Source organism: Mya arenaria, chromosome 7 (genome assembly GCF_026914265.1).
Source record: "Mya arenaria isolate MELC-2E11 chromosome 7, ASM2691426v1".
Lineage (NCBI taxonomy): Eukaryota > Metazoa > Mollusca > Bivalvia > Myida > Myidae > Mya > Mya arenaria.
The window spans coordinates 35,279,321-35,299,561 of NC_069128.1; positions in this window are offsets into that span (position 1 = coordinate 35,279,321).

Below are 20,241 nucleotides of genomic sequence, written 5' to 3' on the forward strand. Positions count from 1 at the left end.
TCAATTCCTCCCGAGTCTGTTTAAAATAATAAGAAATGAAATTTAAATAAATGCACCACACCTACCCAAACATACAATCATTGACGCCCTTATAGCCTATACAACATATTCAATTAACACATCTCTGGCATACCAGTTTAAATTGATGGGTTCAACTTTTAAGTGTTCCACCACGACCAAAAGCTGCTCATGACAGGTGCGATGAAGCCAACACTTGAAGATGAACCCAACATCACATTTCAGTTAGAAAACTACTGATGTAACCTAAATCTGGCATTTTTCTCGAGCTTTATTTTATATAAAGACGTCTTAATTGCATACTGTAAACATATTTGAGAACGAAACGGTACGAAACTGGGGCAAACACAAACTTTGTGAAAAAACATGTTATTTTTACAAATATTTAAAGAATAGACATATGTAACAGGGTACAATTCTTTGTATGAATTAAGAATTGGTTGTGTAACAATCTGATTATAAAGACACTCTTAGGCAGGGCGCATACAAAATGGCGACGATCGAAAAGTGAAATGATCATGCTAAATATATGCGAAGTAATCTGTATAATATACTTTATCGATATACGGTTTCCAAAAAGCATTCACTTCGTTCGTTTGTATATTGATCAGTGAAATAGTGTTTACATATCATTTCATTTTTAAGGAAATTTTAGAATAGTTTGAAATCGATTTATCAATTATGGTAACTACTTCTTATACCGACTCACACCTGTAACAATATGTTTTCGAGCGGTTGCGTATAAATATGTTGATTTTTTTTCAGCTGCCTTTTCAGAGATATGCAAAATGTACGAGTTCAAGTGTACATTACTATACATCAATTCAGATTTGTTGAAGTTTAAAGATGTCATGTATATTCAAGCATTCAATGAGCGCATTATTTCGACCGAATCACCGTGTAATCATTTGCAGTAACGATCTGATGTACTATGAAGGGCCCCCGTTCAAAAACAAGGAATAATAACACATATCCCAAAACCAAAAGAAAATCAAGAGGAATTAACAAATTGGAGACTAATTACCTTCTTGAACATAGATTATAAAATTACAACAAAAGCTATAAACAACCGAATTAAAAAAACTAGTACCTTGCATAATAAGCAATGCTCAATCTGGTTTCGCCAAAGGAAGGTATATTGGGGAAAAGGTTAGACAGATATTTGATGTTATAGAATATTTAGAAGAAAACAATAAACCTGACCTCTTATTCTTTGCAGACTTTGCCAAGGCCATTGGCAGCAATTATTATAATTACATCACTGAATGTCTTAAATCACTTAATTTCGGGCCCGATATTATTACTGTTGAGACACCTTAACCGACCTGGTTTCAGAATAATGTCCGAAAATTATATGTTGAGACACCTTAACCGACTGGTTTCAGAATAATGTCCGAAAATTATATATCGAGACATCTTAACATACTTGGTTACAGAATAATGTCCGTAAATTATATATTGAGACACCTTAAAATACTTGGTTACAGAATAATGTCCGAAAATTATATGTTGAGACACCTTAACAGACCTGGTTTCAGAATAATGTCCAGAACACTATATGTTGAGACACCTTAACAGACCTGGTTTCAGAATAATGTCCAGAACACTATATGTTGAGACACCATAACAGACCTGGTTTCAGAATAATGTCCAGAACACTATATGTTGAGACACCTTAACAGACCTGGTTTCAGAATAATGTCCGAAAATTATATGTTGAGACACCTTAACAGACCTGGTTACAGAATAATGTCCAGAACACTATATGTTGAGACACCTTAACAGACCAGGTTTCAGAATAATGTCCGTAAACTATATGTTGAGACACCTTAACAGACCTGGTTTCAGAATAAGGTCCGTAAACTATATGTTGAGACACCTTAACAGACCAGGTTTCAGAATAATGTCCGTAAACTATATGTTGAGACACATTATTATTAGACCTAGTTCAAAATAAGGTCCGTAAACTATATGTTGAGACACCTTAACAGACCTGGTTTCAGAATAATGTCCGTAAACTATATGTTGAGACACCTCAACCTACCTGGTTTCAGAATAATGTCCGTAAGCTATATGTTGAGACACATTATTAGACCTAGTTCAAAATAAGGTCCGTAAACTATATGTTGAGACACCTCAACAGACCTGGTTTCAGAATAATGTCCGTAAACTATATGTTGAGACACCTTAACAGACCTGGTTTCAGAATAATGTCCGTAAACTATATGTTGAGACACCTTAACAGACCTGGTTTCAGAATAATGTCCGTAAACTATATGTTGAGACACCTTAACAGACCTGGTTTCAGAATAATGTCCGTAAACTATATTTTCGGACACATCAACCGACCTGGTTTCAGAATAATGTCCGTAAACTATATGTTAAGACACCTTAACAGACCTGGTTTCAGAATAATCTCCGTAAACTATATGTTGAGACACCTCAACCTACTTGGTTTCAGAATAATGTCCGTAAACTATATGTTGAGACACCTTAACCTACCTGGTTTCAGAATAATGTCCGTAAACAATATGTTGAGACACCTTAACAGACCTGGTTTCAGAATAATGTCCATAAACTATATGTTGAGACACCTTAACAGACCTGGTTTCAGAATAATGTGCGAAAACTATATGTTGAGACACCTTAACCGACCTAGTTTCAGAATAATGTCCGTAAACTATATGTTGAGACACCTTAACAGACCTGATTTCAGAATAATGTCCGTAAACTATATGTTGAGACACCTTAACAGACCTGGTTTCAGAATAATGTGCGAAAACTATATGTTGAGACACCTCAACCTACCTGGTTTCAGAATAATGTCCGTAAACTATATGTTGAGACACCTTAACAGACCTGATTTCAGAAGAATGTCCGTAAAATATATGTTGAGACACCTTAACAGACCTGGTTTCAGAATAATGCCCGAAGACTGTAGATATTTATGTTGATAAACCTTACATGCCAGGCTTAAGTATAAGTCCAGGATACTCTGTTGGGGCACCTTAAATAATAACTCAGAGTGTTCCTTTCGTTACTTAAACTTGTATTCATTTTATCATTGACAGTAACCTGCTAATGCACCAGTCAAAAAGTTACCACGCCTCCCAGGTCCGGGGTTATACCAGGGATAGCCGGTGAAATGGGCCGTGTTTTTAACTTCCTGGTGGCCCCGCAGTGCCGGGTGAATGCGTTGGCTTTGTCTTCACGCCATTTATAGCGGAGAATGGGCCTTACCTAGTCCCTGTGGTGCGGGGGCATTTGGCGGGGATTTTATCAGAATTTTGTCTCCGAAGGACGGGGATTTTACCCGGACTTGGTTGGACTGAAAGTCAAAGTCCCCGCTATTCCTCGAACCTGGAGGGTGGGCGTGGTTACAATTGACTGGTTCATAACCAGGGGCGTACCTAGGCATACTCCAGTACGCCCAGGCGTATAAATGAATTAAGGTTTCCGCGAAATGGCCAGTAAAAAGTCCCACGTCAAGGGATATCGGTCCCGCTCCAACCCCACAAATCACATTGGGACCAGAATATAGAAATACCTTTACTTTTTTCACCGCTCTTAAGTGTACGGGCGTACATTTCAAAATGCTTCAGGTACGCCCCTGATAGCAATAACCTAACAGGATCACTCTGTACTTATTAGAACACAGATGATATGTCTTGTACAATCACCGTCTGTCTAAACTATGGTAACATTAACAGACACCTTAACAGACCTGGTTACAGAATAATGTCCGTAAATTATATGTTGAGACACCTTAACCGACCTGGTTACAGAATAATGTCCGTAAATTATATGTTGAGACACCTTAACAGACCTGGTTTCAGAATAATGTCCGTAAACTATATGTTGAGACACCTTAACAGACCTGGTTACAGAATAATGTCCGTAAACTATATGTTGAGACACCTTAACAGACCTGGTTACAGAATAATGTCCGTAAACAATATGTTGAGACACCTTAACAGACCAGGTTTCAGAATAATGTCCGTAAACTATATGTTGAGACACCTTAACAGACCTGGTTACAGAATAATGTCCGTAAACTATATGTTGAGACACCTTAACAGACCTGGTTACAGAATAATGTCCGTAAACTATATGTTGAGACACCTTAACAGACCTGGTTTCAGAATAATGTCCGTAAACTATATGTTGAGACACCTTAACAGACCAGGTTTCAGAATAATGTCCGTAAACTATATGTTGAGACACCTTAACAGACCTGATTTCAGAATAATGTCCGTAAACTATATGTTGAGACACCTTAACAGACCTGATTTCAGAATAATGTCCGTAAACTATATGTTGAGACACCTTAACAGACCTGATTTCAGAATAATGTCCGTAAACTATATGTTGAGACACCTTAACAGACCTGGTTTCAGAATAATGTCCGTAAACTATATGTTGAGACACCTTAACAGACCTGATTTCAGAAGAATGTCCGTAAAATATATGTTGAGACACCTTAACAGACCTGGTTTCAGAATAATGCCCGAAGACTGTAGATATTTATGTTGATAAACCTTACATGCCAGGCTTAAGTATAAGTCCCGGATACTCTGTTGGGGCACCTTAAATAATAACTCAGAGTGTTCCTTTCGTTACTTAAACTTGTATTCATTTTATCATTGACAGTAACCTGCTAATGCACCAGTCAAAAAGTTACCACGCCTCCAAGGTCCGGGGTTACACCGGGGATAGCCGGTGAAATGGGCCGTGTTTTTAACTCCCTGGTGGCCCCGCAGTGCCGGGTGAATGCGTTGGCTTTGTCTTCACGCCATATATAGCGGAGAATGGGCCTTACCTAGTCCCTGTGGTGCGGGGGCATTTGGCGGGGATTTTATCAGAATTTTGTCTCCGAAGGACGGGGATTTTACCAGGACTTGGTTGGACTGAAAGTCAAAGTCCCCGCTATTCCTCGGACCTGGAGGGTGGGCGTGGTTACAATTGACTGGTTCATAACCAGGGGCGTACCTAGGCATACTCCAGTACGCCCAGGCGTATAAATGAATTAAGGTTACCGCGAAATGGCCAGTAAAAAGTCCCACGTCAAGGGATATCGGTCCCGCTCCAACCCCACAAATCACATTGGGACCAGAATATAGAAATACCTTTACTTTTTTCACCGCTCTTAAGTGTACGGGCGTACATTTCAAAATGCTTCAGGTACGCCCCTGATAACAATAACCTAACAGGATCACTCTGTACTTATTAGAATACAGATATGTCTTGTACAATCACCGTCTGTCTAAACTATGGTTACATTAACAGACACCTTAACAGACCTGGGGTGCGTTTCAGATAGATTTTACGATCTGCCATTATCGTAAATTTACGATCATAATAACGACCAATTTAACGATAATCATATAGGCGTTTCAGAAACGTCTCGTAAACTCTCCGGTCGTACGTAAAATATAACGATAAAGTTCAGCGTTAAAGCGAGTGACACAGTCTGAAGTAAAATGACGTCACGTCATATTAAACTGGTGAGCGCACCTGTCTTTTATTATTATTATTATTAATAATCATTATTCAAAAGGCATTTGTTCTAAGAATATGGCATCAAAATGGGTGCTTGCAAGAGACTACTATTACACAATGATGAATATGATTCTGTTTCTGCCGGGAAACCCGACTCTCTGTAGAAATTTTGTGTAACTCTGATAAAATTGGACAACAAAATACGATTGGTTTCATGCAGGCAGCTAATTTTAAAGTTATTATATTTTAAATTCGTATTTGATAAATGAAATATTAAAGTACGGGTATTATGACTGCCCTGAGAAGTAAATGCAAACGTGCAGCATGGTGCTGATGATGATAGTAACGATGATGCGACGACAACGACGATGATGATATAATAATAATGATGATAATAATAATACAAGGACTACGACGACTAAGGTGATGATAATGATGGTGGGATGACGACGACAATGATAATGCAGAGACAACGACGATGATGAATATAATGATTATAATGATGATGATGGTACGACGACAATGATAATATTTATGATGTAACGGTGATGACAATGATGATGCGTAAATGTTGTTGATGATTGATGATGATGGTGGTGTTGATGATGATGATGATGATGATGATGATGATGATGATGATGATGATGACTGATTCGTATCACCAACAACTGGCCTTAGTTCATATAAGGTTAAGTTCATACTTTTATGCATCAACACTTTGAGTTGGAGGTATTGCATTTGGGAAATGGTTCAAAAATATAATTTTGACTGGTTGGATATGTTGTATGAAGACAATTCATAAATCAATCTTTATTGTGTCAATCGTTGTGATAACTGTTAAATAAACAGTATATTAGATCCATTCATAATACTTGATAAAATAAACAGTTGCTGACATGATTCAAAGACTCGATACACATAATGACTAAAAGAAATATAGCTATTTTACAAGCTAGTCTCATCAAAACGCATTATTTAACAAAACAGTAGCTTAATAAGTGGTGCAGATTGTCAAAGTGGTTATATGTTCAGAGTTTCATGCAAATATTATCTACTGTTTCTATTATTTTATAACCTACACTGGAGTATACACTATATACACCAATGTGTGTTGGAAGATGTGCCAGTCAAAGTAAAATAACAACAACAACAACAACAAGTTATTTGTATTCAGAAATATCAAAACATTCACTAAATTTCTATAAAAAAATGTAGTATGAATGTTTCATTGAAATTAAATCCATATGGACAGATGACACTGTATAAATATATGTTTTGGAAAATCAAATGTTAATGGCTTTTCCAATTCAAAGTCAAACTTAAAAAAAAATCATTTCAACTTATGAGGTTAGCACAAATGCCTCACTGCCTATGAAATAGTTTGAAATATTATGCTGTGTTGGAATATGCAATGAATTGTATTGTCTGTGTCCATATATATGTAGCTTAAAGTCTGCTTGGTCTGGTATCTCCACTGGATGTTGGTAAGTACTGTTTTGTCACAGTATTCTTATTCACAGTGGAATGCTTGGGTGAGTATCTTGAAGAATGACCATGAGCATAATCTAGATGTCTGAAACCTTGGATTACTCAGTGGCCTGAAAAAGACAAAAAGTTATAATATATTGTTTAATACAGCACAACATAATAGAAATGTAACTCTCCTTTTTATAATAATTGACACAAATGATACAAACTCGTGGCCTCTATTCTGATTAAGCATCTGCTATTTATGTTACAATTGTATCTAAAGTAAATCATCATCCGGGATTTTTTGTGATGGAGGCAGTCCCTTTAAAATTGGTGTAATTATAATGAAAATTGGACAACAACAAAATACGTTGTTTTTTTCAGGCTGGTGCTTTTACTTTAAATTCGTCTTTGATAAGTGAAAAATTATAGCATGCCTATTATGAATGTTCTGTAAAGTAAAAGCAAACGTGCAGCGTTGTGCTGCTGATGATGGTCACGCTGATGCGACGACAACGACAATGATGATTTAATAATAATAATGCGACAACGAAACTATAATGATGATGCGATGACGACGATAGTGATAATGCAGCGACGACGAAGGCGAATATTATGATTATTATAATGATAATGCGACGACGACGACTAAGATGATAATAAGAATTATGATGTGACGATTACGACAATGAAGCATTCTTGATAGTTTTCTATCACCAGCCTGAAATAATTAACTAAAACAAATATTTAACAAGCAAAACAACTAAAAAAATGAAAACATAGAATATCAATAAGCATCTGTTCATAGCCTGTGCATTAACTGCAGGTACATAATATGGTTTTGCAGTTTAGTTTCTACATTAGTCCTTATGACAATGTGTTCATATGTTGAATATACCTCCATTATTATTCATAAAACCAACATTAGAATGTAATTCCCTTTTCCATACCATTATTAAACCAGAGGTCAATGAAGAACACAGCATTTTCCAACCAGACCATGACACTTCTGTTGTCAATTTTCATTTCAGTTTTTATTGTACACTTGGCATCAAATGATATGACTGAAAAAGACAAGATTTAACCTTTGTCAGTTGAAAACTCACATTTGTATATATACTACAAAGTTCTACATAAACCATATGATACCTTACTAAAACAAGTTTCAATTACAAGTAAAGGTGAAACAAAATTATTACATTGTCACCTGATAGTGTTCATGGTATTAAAGTAGCCAATAATCAACTTATTTGTTGTAACAATGTTGTTTACATTACTGTACAGTATATTTACATATTTAGCATCAGTTTTAGATGTGTCAAAATAAGAAAAATAATTATGTTATATTATGACATGATAAAATGGTAACACGGATTAATAATTTACTGACTACATGCCACAAAGACCGGTAATATTACAACAAAATATGTACAGGCATTTATTTATCCGAATTAAAAACCATCCGAAATAGAAGAATTTTAAGAAAATGTTTTACATGACATATTAAACTGCAATGAAACCAAATTAAATTGTACATCATATTCCATGTTTTAGATGTACACAATATCTGCACATTAACTAAATATAACAAAAAGCTTACATCTTCTACAGTTAAAATCCTTTTTTGTTGTTGTTTTTGACAGAACGGCGGAAATAGAACATTTTCGTACTGTTTTCAGCTATTTTTAGACATAGTTGGAAAAATCCACACCAGCGAACATGCTACACGCATTATTAAACTCTCAAACGTTGATAAAAAGTAAAAATATACTTTGATATGGAGAAAATCTTCATCCGCCATCTTGATCGTTAAGTTAACGAGTGCCTCTTACCGGTCGTAGGTTTACGAGCAAAATTAACGATAAAGCAGGTGCACGTTGCGTCTCTGAAACGGTGCCGATCGGTAATTTTGGTCGTACTACCCAAATCAGCTAACGATCGCCTTAACGATCGTCTCTGAAACGCACCCCTGGTTACAGAATAATGTCCGTAAACTATATGTTGAGACACCTTAACAGACCTGTACTGAACTGTAGAAGATGTAAGCTTTATGTTATATTTAGTTAATGCGCTGACATTGTGTACATCTTAGGCATTGAATATGATGTAGAATTTGATTTGCTTTCATTGCTGTGTAACATGTCCTGTAAAACATTTATTGATATTCATATTTTTCGGATGGTTTTAATTCGGATAAATAAATGCCTGTACAATAAACAGATTCAATGTAATATTATTGGCCTCTATGGCATATTATAGTCAGTGAATTATTAAACAATGTTACCATTTATTGAATCATGTCATGATATAAACATTTCATTCTTTTTCTTATAGTTAAACATCTTAATCTGGTGCTATTAAAGTCTGTAAATATACCTGTACTGTAAACACCACTGTCACAACCAATTAGTTGGTTTATTTGATAGTTTAATACCATGCACAATATTTGGTCACAATGTTATCATTTTAATTCATCTTCACTTGTAAAAGCTACTTGTTTTTACTAAGTTATCATATGTTCTTTGTAGAACTTTGCAGTATCACTATATGTATACATGTGAGCATTCAAATGACAAAAGATACATCTTTTCTTTTTTCAGACATACCATTTGATGCCGTGTGTACAACAAAAACCTAAGATGAAAGATTGACAACAAAGTGTCATGGTCTTGATGGAATATGCTGTGCTCCTCAGACCTCTTAGACATATATTTAATAATGGTATGGAAAAGGGAAATAAAATCTAATGCTTGTTTTATAAAAGATAATATACTGTAGGTATAGTTAACATATGAACACATTGTCATAAGGACTATTAAAGTAATTTAACTGCAAAACCATTTTATGTATCTGCAGTTAACGCACAGGCTATGTGCAGATGATAATTGATATTCTATATTCTCACTTTTTAAAGTTTAAAATTCAATAGGACACAAACCAATTTTATGAATAATACAATGAATTTTATATTAATACCTTGTTGAGCATCTTATATATAAATTTTGAACAATTAATACTGGTATAACATATGTGATATTTAGCTAGGTATAAACATTGAACTAGAAATAAATTGGTATCAGAATGGTGTGTTTCATGTTTTCTTACATACCCTACTTATTTTCATTTTTTTAAATCAAAAATAGTTTAAATTATAAAATATACAAACATATAAACTATTAAAAGGTGTAACATAAATGTGTTGTTGTATTATGTTGTGCTGTATTACACAATATATTATAACTTTTTGTCTTTTTCAGGCCACTGAGTAATCCAAGGTTTCAGACATCTAGAATATGCTCATGGTCAGTTTTCAAGATACTCACCCAAGCATTCCACTGTGAATAAGGATACTGTGACAAAACAGTACTTACCAACATACACTGGAGATACCAGACCAAGCAGACTTTAAGCTACATATATATGGACACAGACAATACAATTCATTGCATATTCCAACACAGCATAATATTTCAAACTGTTTCATAGGCAGTGAGGCATTTGTGCTAACCTCATAAGTTGAAATGATTTTTTTTTTTAAGTTTGACTTTGAAAAGCCATTAACATTTGATTTTCCAAAACATATATTTATACAGTGTCATCTGTCCATTTGTACATATTTTCCTCCAAGCATTTGAACAATTTTGAATTATAAAGGAAAAATTTAAATGAAACATTTATTGAATCCTATGATAATATATGAAACACACACAACCATGGTTGTTCATGTAATATTACCATGGATTTAATTTCAATGAAACGTTCATACTACATTTTTTTATAGAAATTTAGTGAATGTTTTGATATTTCTGAATACAAATAACTTCTTGTTGTTGTGATTTTACTTTGACTGGCACATCTTTCAACACACATTGGTGTATATAGTGTATACTCCAGTGTAGGTTATAAAATAATAGAAACAGTAGATAATATTTGCATGAAACTCTGAACATATAACCACTTTGACAATCTTATTAAGCTACTGTTTTGTTAAATAATGCGTTTTGATGAGACTAGCTTGTAAAATAGGTATATTTCTTTTAGTTATTATGTGTATCGAGTCTTTGAATCATGTCAGCAACTGTTTATTTTATCAAGTATTATGAATGGATCTAATATACTGTTTATTTAACAGTTATCACAACGATTGACACAATAAAGATTGATTTATGAATTGTCTTCATACAACATATCCAACCAGTCAAAATTATATTTTTGAACCATTTCCCAAATGCAATACCTCTAACTCAAAGTGTTGATGCATAAAAGTATGAACTTTACCTTATATGAACTAAGGCCAGTTGTTGGGGATACGAATCAATCATCATCATCATCATCATCATCATCATCATCATCATCATCATCACCAACACCACCACGTTCATCAATCATCAACAACATTTACGCATCATCATTGTCATTATCGTTACATCATAAATAGTATCATTGTCGTCGTACCATCATCATCATTATAATCATTATATTCATCATCGTCGTTGTCTCTGCATTATCATTGTCGTGGTCATCCCACCATCATTATCATCACCTTAGTCGTCGTATTCCTTGTATTATTATCATCATTATTATTATATCATCATCGTCGTTGTCGTCGCATCATCGTTACTATCATCATCAGCACCATGCTGCACGTTTGCATTTACTTCTCAGGGAAGTTATAATACCCGTACTTTAATATTTCATTTATCAAATACGAATTTAAAATATAATAACTTTAAAATTAGCTGCCTGCATGAAACCAATCGTATTTTGTTGTCCAGTTTTATCAGAGTTACACAAAATTTTCTACGGAGAGTCGGGTTTCCCGGCAGAAACAGAATCATATTCATCATTGTGTAATAGTAGTCACTTGCAAGCACTCATTTTGATGTCATATTCTTAGAACAAATGCCTTTTGAATACTCCACAAGCAGCACAACGCATAAGACTTACATTTAATTGTGAGACGGCTTCCGATGGTTTCAATACCCACCCCAGTGGCGGGTCCAGGGATACAGGGATACATAACTGGGGTGTACACAACCGTAGAAAAACGCTATGTATGTATCAGCATTTCACCCGAAAAGGTATCAATTTATGATTTAAATAAACTTCATTTTCTCGCTAACGACGGGGGGGGGGGCACTATAAATATAAGTGTAGCATTAGCAGCAAATAGTCAATCAGTTTGTATCGTAACATTAATTGATTCCATTATTGGATGTATTATTATTATTATTATTATTATTATTATTATTATTATTATTATTATTATTATTAATAATAATAAAAGATAGGTGCGCTCACCAATTTAATATGACGTGACGTCATTTTACTTCAGACTGTGTCACTCGCTTTAACGCTGAACTTTATCGTTATATTTTACGTACGACCGGAGAGTTTACGAGACGTTTCTGAAACGCCTATATGATTATCGTTAAATTGGTCGTTATTATGATCGTAAATTTACGATAATGGCAGATCGTAAAATCTATCTGAAACGCACCCCTGGTTACAGAATAATTTTCGTAAACTATATGTTGAGACACCTTAACAGACCTGGGGAGCGTTTCAGAGACGATCGTTAAGGCGATCGTTAGGTGATTTTGGTAGTACGACCAAAATCACCGATCGGCACCGTTTCAGAGACACAACGTGCACCTGCTTTATCGTTAATTCTGATCGTAAACCTACGACCGGTAAGAGGCACTCGTTAACTTAACGATCAAGATGGCGGATGAAGATTTTCTCCATATCAAAGTATATTTTAACTTTTTATCAACATTTAAGAGTTTAATATCGCGTGAAGCACGTTCACTGGAGTGGAATTTTCAAACAATGTCTAAAAATAGCTCAAAACAGTACGAAAATGTTCTATTTCCGCCGATCTGTCAAAAAAAGAATTTTAACTGTAGAAGATGTAAGCTTTATGTTATATTTAGTTAATGCGCTGACATTGTGTACATCTTAGGCATTGAATATGATGTAGAATTTGATTTGCTTTCATTGCTGTGTAACATGTCCTGTAAAACATTTCTTGATATTCATATTTTTCGGATGGTTTTTAATTCGGATAAATAAATGCCTGTACAATAAACAGATTCAATATTATATTATTGGCCTCTATGGCATATTATAGTCAGTGAATTATTAAACAATGTTACCATTTATTGAATCATGTCATGATATAAACATTTCATTCTTATTCTTATAGTTAAACATCTTAATCTGGTGCTATTAAAGTCTGTAAATATACCTGTACCATAAACACCACTGTCACAACCAATAAGTTGGTTTATTTGATAGTTTAATGCCATGCACAATATCTGGTCACAATGTAATCATTTTAATTCATCTTCACTTGTAAAAGCTACTTGTTTTTACTAAGTTATCATATGTTCTTTGTAGAACTTTGCAGTATCACTATATGTATACATGTGAGCATTCAAATGACAAAAGATACATCTTTTCTTTTTTCAGACATACCATTTGATGCCGTGTACAACAAAAACCTAAGATGAAAGATTGATGGAATATGCTGTGCTCCTCAGACCTCTTAGACATATATTTAATAATGGTATGGAAAAGGGAAATAAAATCTAATGCTTGTTTTATAAAAGATAATATACTGTAGGTATAGTTAACATATGAACACATTGTCATAAGGACTATTAAAGTAATTTAACTGCAAAACCATTTTATGTATCTGCAGTTAACGCACAGGCTATGTGCAGATGATAATTGATATTCTATATTCTCACTTTTTAAAGTTTAAAATTCAATAGGACACAAACAAATTTTATGAATAATACAATGAATTTTATATTAATACCTTGTTGAGCATCTTATATATAAATTTTGAACAGTTAATACTGGTATAACATATGTGATATTTAGCTAGGTATGAACATTGAACTAGAAATAAATTGGTATCAGAATGGTGTGTTTCATGTTTTCTTACATACCCTACTTATTTTCATTTTTTTTAAATTAAAAATAGTTTTTATAAAATATACAAACATGTAAACTATTAAAAGGTGTAACATAAATGTATTGGTGTATTATGTTGTGCTGTATTAAACAATATATTATAACTTTTTGTCTTTTTCAGACCACTGAGTAATCCAAGGTTTCAGACATCTAGAATATGCTCATGGTCAGTCTTCAAGATACTCACCCAAGCATTCCACTGTGAATAAGGATACTGTGACAAAACAGTACTTACCAACATCCACTGGAGATACCAGACCAAGCAGACTTTAAGCTACATATATATGGACACAGACAATACAATTTATTGCATATTCCAACACTGCATAATATTTCAAACTGTTTCATAGGCAGTGAGGCATTTGTGCTAACCTCATAAGTTGAAATGATTTTTTTTTTAAGTTTGACTTTGAATTGGAAAAGCCATTAACATTTGATTTTCCAAAACATATTTATACAGTGTCATCTGTCCATTTGTACATATTTTCCTCCAAGCACTTAAACAATTTTGAATTATAAAGGAAAAATTTAAATGAAACATTTATTGAATCCTATGATAATATATGAAACACATACAACCATGGTTGTTCATGTAATATTACCATGGATTTAATTTCAATGAAACGTTCATACTACATTTTTTATAGAAATTTAGTGAATGTTTTTATATTTCTGAATACAAATAATTTCTTGTTGTTGTTATTTTACTTTGACTGGCACATCTTTCAACACACATTTGTGTATATAGTGTATACTCCAGTGTAGGTTATAAAATAATAGAAACAGTAGATAATATTTGCATGAAACTCTGAACATATAACCACTTTGACAATCTGCACCACTTATTAAGCTACTGTTTTGTTAAATAATGCGTTTTGATGAGATGAGCTTGTAAAATAGGTATATTTCTTTTAGTCATTATGTGTATCGAGTCTTTGAATCATATCAGCAACTGGTTATTTTATCAAGTATTATGAATGGATCTAATATACTGTTTATTTAACAGTTATCACAACGATTGACACAATAAAGATTGATTTATGAATTGTCTTCATACAACATATCCAACCAGTCAAAATTATATTTTTGAACCATTTCCCAAATGCAATACCTCTAACTCAAAGTGTTGATGCATAAAAGTATGAACTTTACCTTATATGAACTAAGGCCAGTTGTTGGGGATACGAATCAATAATCATCATCATCATCATCATCATCATCATCATCATCATCATCATCATCACCAACACCACCACCATCATCAATCATCAACAACATTTACGCATCATCATTGTCATCATCGTTACATCATAAATAGTATCATTGTCGTCGTACCATCATCATCATTATTATCATTATATTCATCATCGTCGTTGTCTCTGCATTATCATTGTCGTCGTCAAACCACCATCATTATCATCACCTTAGTCGTCGTAGTCCTTGTATTATTATCATCATTATTATTATATCATCATCGTCGTTGTCGTCGCATCATCGTTACTATCATCATCAGCACCATGCTGCACGTTTGCATTTACTTCTCAGGGCAGTCATAATACCCGTACTTTAATATTTCATTTATCAAATACGAATTTAAAATATAATAACTTTAAAATTAGCTGCCTGCATGAAACCAATCGTATTTTGTTGTCCAATTTTATCAGAGTTACACAAAATTTTCTACGGAGAGTCGGGTTTCCCGGCAGAAACAGAATCATATTCATCATTGTGTAATAGTAGTCACTTGCAAGCACCCATTTTGATGTCATATTCTTAGAACAAATGCCTTTTGACTACTCCACAAGCAGCACAACGCATAAGACTTACATTTAATTGTGAGGCGGCTTCCGATGGTTTCAATACCCACCCCACTGGCGGGTCCAGGGATACATAACTGGGGTGTACACAACCGTAGAAAAACGCTATGTATGTATCAGCATTTTACCCGAAAAGGTATCAATTTATGATTTAAATAAACTTCATTTTCTTGCTAACGACGGGGGGGGGGGGGGGGCACGGGCCATTGTGTCCCCACGATATATAGCCGCCACTGCCTCCAACACAATGTTCTACTATAGATATAAGTGTAGCATTAGCAGCAAATAGTCAATCAGTTTGTATCGTAACATTAATTGATTCCATTATTGGATGTATTATTATTATTATTATTATTATTATTATTATTATTATTATTATTATTATTATTAATTATAAAAGACAGGTGCGCTCACCAGTTTAATATGACGTGACGTCATTTTACTTCAGACTGTGTCACTCGCTTTAACGCTGAACTTGATCGTTATATTTTACGTACGACCGGAGAGTTTACGTGACGTTTCTGAAACGCCTATATGATTATCGTTAAATTGGTCGTTATTATGATCGTAAATTTACGATAATGGCAGATCGTAAAATCTATCTGAAACGCACCCCAGGTGAATATATCCAACTTAAACACCATTTTAACTTCAATTAGTTGATATGTGTTTTCAATTTTGATCTGTTCACAGCAAAAATGACGTTTACGTATCTTAACTTGTCATTCTGAAACTTGAAGCATTCTTTATCTTGCAATGTTTTTCTATAAAATGAGTGAAATAAATCAATAAAAATAGTTCATGATTGTCCGATGACCTGCTCATGTCGTTTGAGTTGGCTGTCCTTGGTGTTTGTGTTTCCCATGCAGTTGGTTGGTCTTGAACAAGCGCCAGTCAGAGTTGATCCGTCCACACCTTGATCACTCTACCTGTGGCTTAGACCGCACTGCCACTGTGTCAGCCCACAATCCACCCTTACACATCATCACATTTATATAATCCGATAAGATTAATACGTTTACTAGAATACCTTGCATCCCTTGTAAATAAACGTGTTCTGTATGACAAACATTTGAACAGCCAAAGAACGATAATTCTGTATATACATGTAAATCAATCCAGTACAGTCGATCAATACATATTATGTTCTTATAAATAGTAAGCGAAAGGTCACTGAAGTTGGAAAGTAACTGACATTTATTTTGAGCTTTAACTTATTTTCTAACTCTTAAATTAAGGAAATAATGGTAAGCCACAACTCGTCCTTGGTTAAAAACATACAAGTACATCTATTCATCGGTCTATCTGCCACTAATGATGCAGAGAAAAGTGTAGGTGAAAACTAATTAATAAATCTCAATATGTAATGTATTCATAAATAAGTATGTCTGTTGTGTTCTGATAAACAACTACCGCTCCAAAAAATAGTCATGTCCACACAACTCCACAAACGAAAAGCACAACGTCCTTTTAAAATTTATGAAAAATGGTCAGCAAATTATAAATCATTAAAGAAATCGAATGTCAAAATATAGCGACGGCTTTGCAGGCACATGCAAAGTATCGCGATTAAATCCGCGCAAATTGACAAAATATTGCAACGTGAAATACCTCAGCTATTAAAACTATACATACATTTTGGTAAACACATTAGGACGTCGCTCACAACTTTAAATGCTGCTAACGCATGTATGGTATAGCTAACATGGATGTTAAATATTATTGTTCAGATTCTACAGTGTTTGCACTCTGTTTCTTTATTAGATGAAAGCGGGCATATATTGCCATGTGCGTATTTGTGATGGACGATAAGTTAGTTCCTTATTCCTTATTCCATATTCCTTTTTCGAATAAGGAATAGGGAACTGGTTCCTTATTCCTTATTCAAAATAAATAATTGTAGATATGCATAAAATCACTTCTTTGTGATATTTTCATCACAATAAAACAACTTTGTGAATAAAATAATACACGATAATAGAAAAAATCGAATAAGGAATAAGGAACTAGTTCCCTATTCCTTATTCAAACTCGAATAAGAAATACAAACTTTTTAAGTAATACATTTTTTTTCCAATAACTATGCAGAAGTGGTCTACATAAAAAGTTTGCAGAAATGCATTGTCTATTCAAGAAGATTTCAGTGCTTCAAATGCTTTAAAAACGTTCCAAAAACCGAATAAGTAACAGAATTTACGAAAAAACCTCAATTTCAAAGTGCTTAATTTGCTATTTTTTTTAAGAAATATCAAAAATTTATCTTTTTAAACAACTTGAATAAATGCATTTACTTATTTAAAGGGATGGAGAATTTCAATTTCTTTATAACGCATACTAAGTCGAAAAGGAATAAGGAACTAGTTCCCTATTCCTTATTCAAACTCGAATAAGGAACAGAAACGGTGAATTTTCAACTTTTTAATTAAGACATATTTTGATCAAATAACTATGCAGAAGTGGTCTACATAAAAAGTTTACAGAAATGCATTGTCTCTTTAAGAAAGTTTTAGTACTCAAAAGTGCTTTCAAAACGTACCAAACTCCGAATAAGGAACAGAAATCTGGAAAACTTCAAAATGTTAACTTACTCGTTTCATCACTTTTCGACAAAATAACTGTGCAGAGGTGGTCTATATAAAAAGTTTAATGGAATGTATTGTATATTTTAGAGATTTTAGTGCTTAAAGTTCTTTAGAAACGCTCCAAATTCCGAATAAGAAACATTTATCGATTAACCGATCAGTATCTTTGTAAGCTTTTGGGAAATCATCACGAAATAAGGTCAGAATTGTGACATCATCCGATTCTGGTACCTAGTTAGTAGAGAATTTCAACAGAGGTAACCAGGAACAGGGACCTCTGGAGAGCTGAGACGAAACTGAGGCTTCATTTTCACTGGAGCACTAGGTTCATGATTACAGTTAGTCGTTTGACACATGCTCCCCATTTTACTGGGTTTCATTTTCACTGGAACACTAGGTTCATGATTACAGTTAGTCGTCTATACACATGCTCCCCATTTACTGGGTTTCATTTTCACTGGAGCACTAGGTTCATGATTACAGTTAGTCGTCTGTACACATGCTCCCCATTTTACTGTGTTTCATTTTCACTGGAGCACTAGGTTCATGATTACAGTTAGTCGTCTATACACATGCTCCTCATTTTACTGTGTTTCATTTTCACTGGAGCACTAGGTTCATGATTACAGTTAGTCGTCTGTACACATGCTCCCCATTTTACTGGGTTTTATTTTCACTGGAGCACTAGGTTCATGATTACAGTAAGTCGTCTGTACACATGCTCCCCATTTTACTGGGTTTCATTTTCACTGGAGCACTAGGTTCATGATTACAGTTAGTCGTCTGTACACATGCTCCCCATTTTACTGTGTTTCATTTTCACTGGAGCACTAGGTTCATGATTACAGTTAGTCGTCTATACACATGCTCCTCATTTTACTGTGTTTCATTTTCACTGGAGCACTAGGTTCATGATTACAGTTAGTCGTCTGTACACATGCTCAACAATTTTACTGTGTTTCATTTTCACTGGAGCACTAGGTTCATGATTACAGTTAGTCGTCTGTACACATGCTCCCCATTTTACTGGGTTTCATTTTTTCACTGGAACACTAGGTTCATGATTACAGTTAGTCGTCTGTACACATGCTCCCCATTTTACTGGGTTTCATTTTCACTGGAGCACTAGGTTCATGATTACAGTTAGTCGTCTGTACACATGCTCCCCATTTTACTGGGTTTCATTTTCACTGGAGCGCTAGGTTCATGATTACAGTTAGTCGTCTGTACACATGCTCCCCTTTTTACTGTGTTTCATTTTCACTGGAGCACTAGGTTCATGATTACAGTTAGTCGTCTGAGTCTAGACTCACACACAGAAAAGTACTTTTATGAAGTAAAAATCACATCTTGATTCCATTTCAAGTACATAAATATATGTAAAATAATGATAAAACATTTAGATAGCAATATAATTCAGCCAAGTTCACCAGACTTGACAACAGCCATGAACAGGCTCAGTATTAGAGCTCATATAAAATAGTAAATATCTCATCGAGCTAATGTTTCTTGTTAACACTACCCGACTTAATATAAAGATTCTTGTATCTTGTGTCTTGTATTAGAGAACTGATGCGGCCTAAAAAACTTTACAGTGATCAACTATCATCTCTATAAGCTAGAAATATCGTGTTTTCTGCACCTTTTTTTCAAATTAAGCACGGTATTCTTCAGAAGAACCCTGCTATTTATTCATCATTTTCTGTAAATTAAACATTTGTAATGAGTATGGTTGCACACTCACCCAGAGTTATAAGTTTAGAAAACTTTGATGTTTTGAATATGTCGACGTCTGTACTCATTTGTTTTATCATATTAACACTGTATTGTCAAAGAAAGTCAATCGTACCGTTGTTCTCATTTTATTTTCA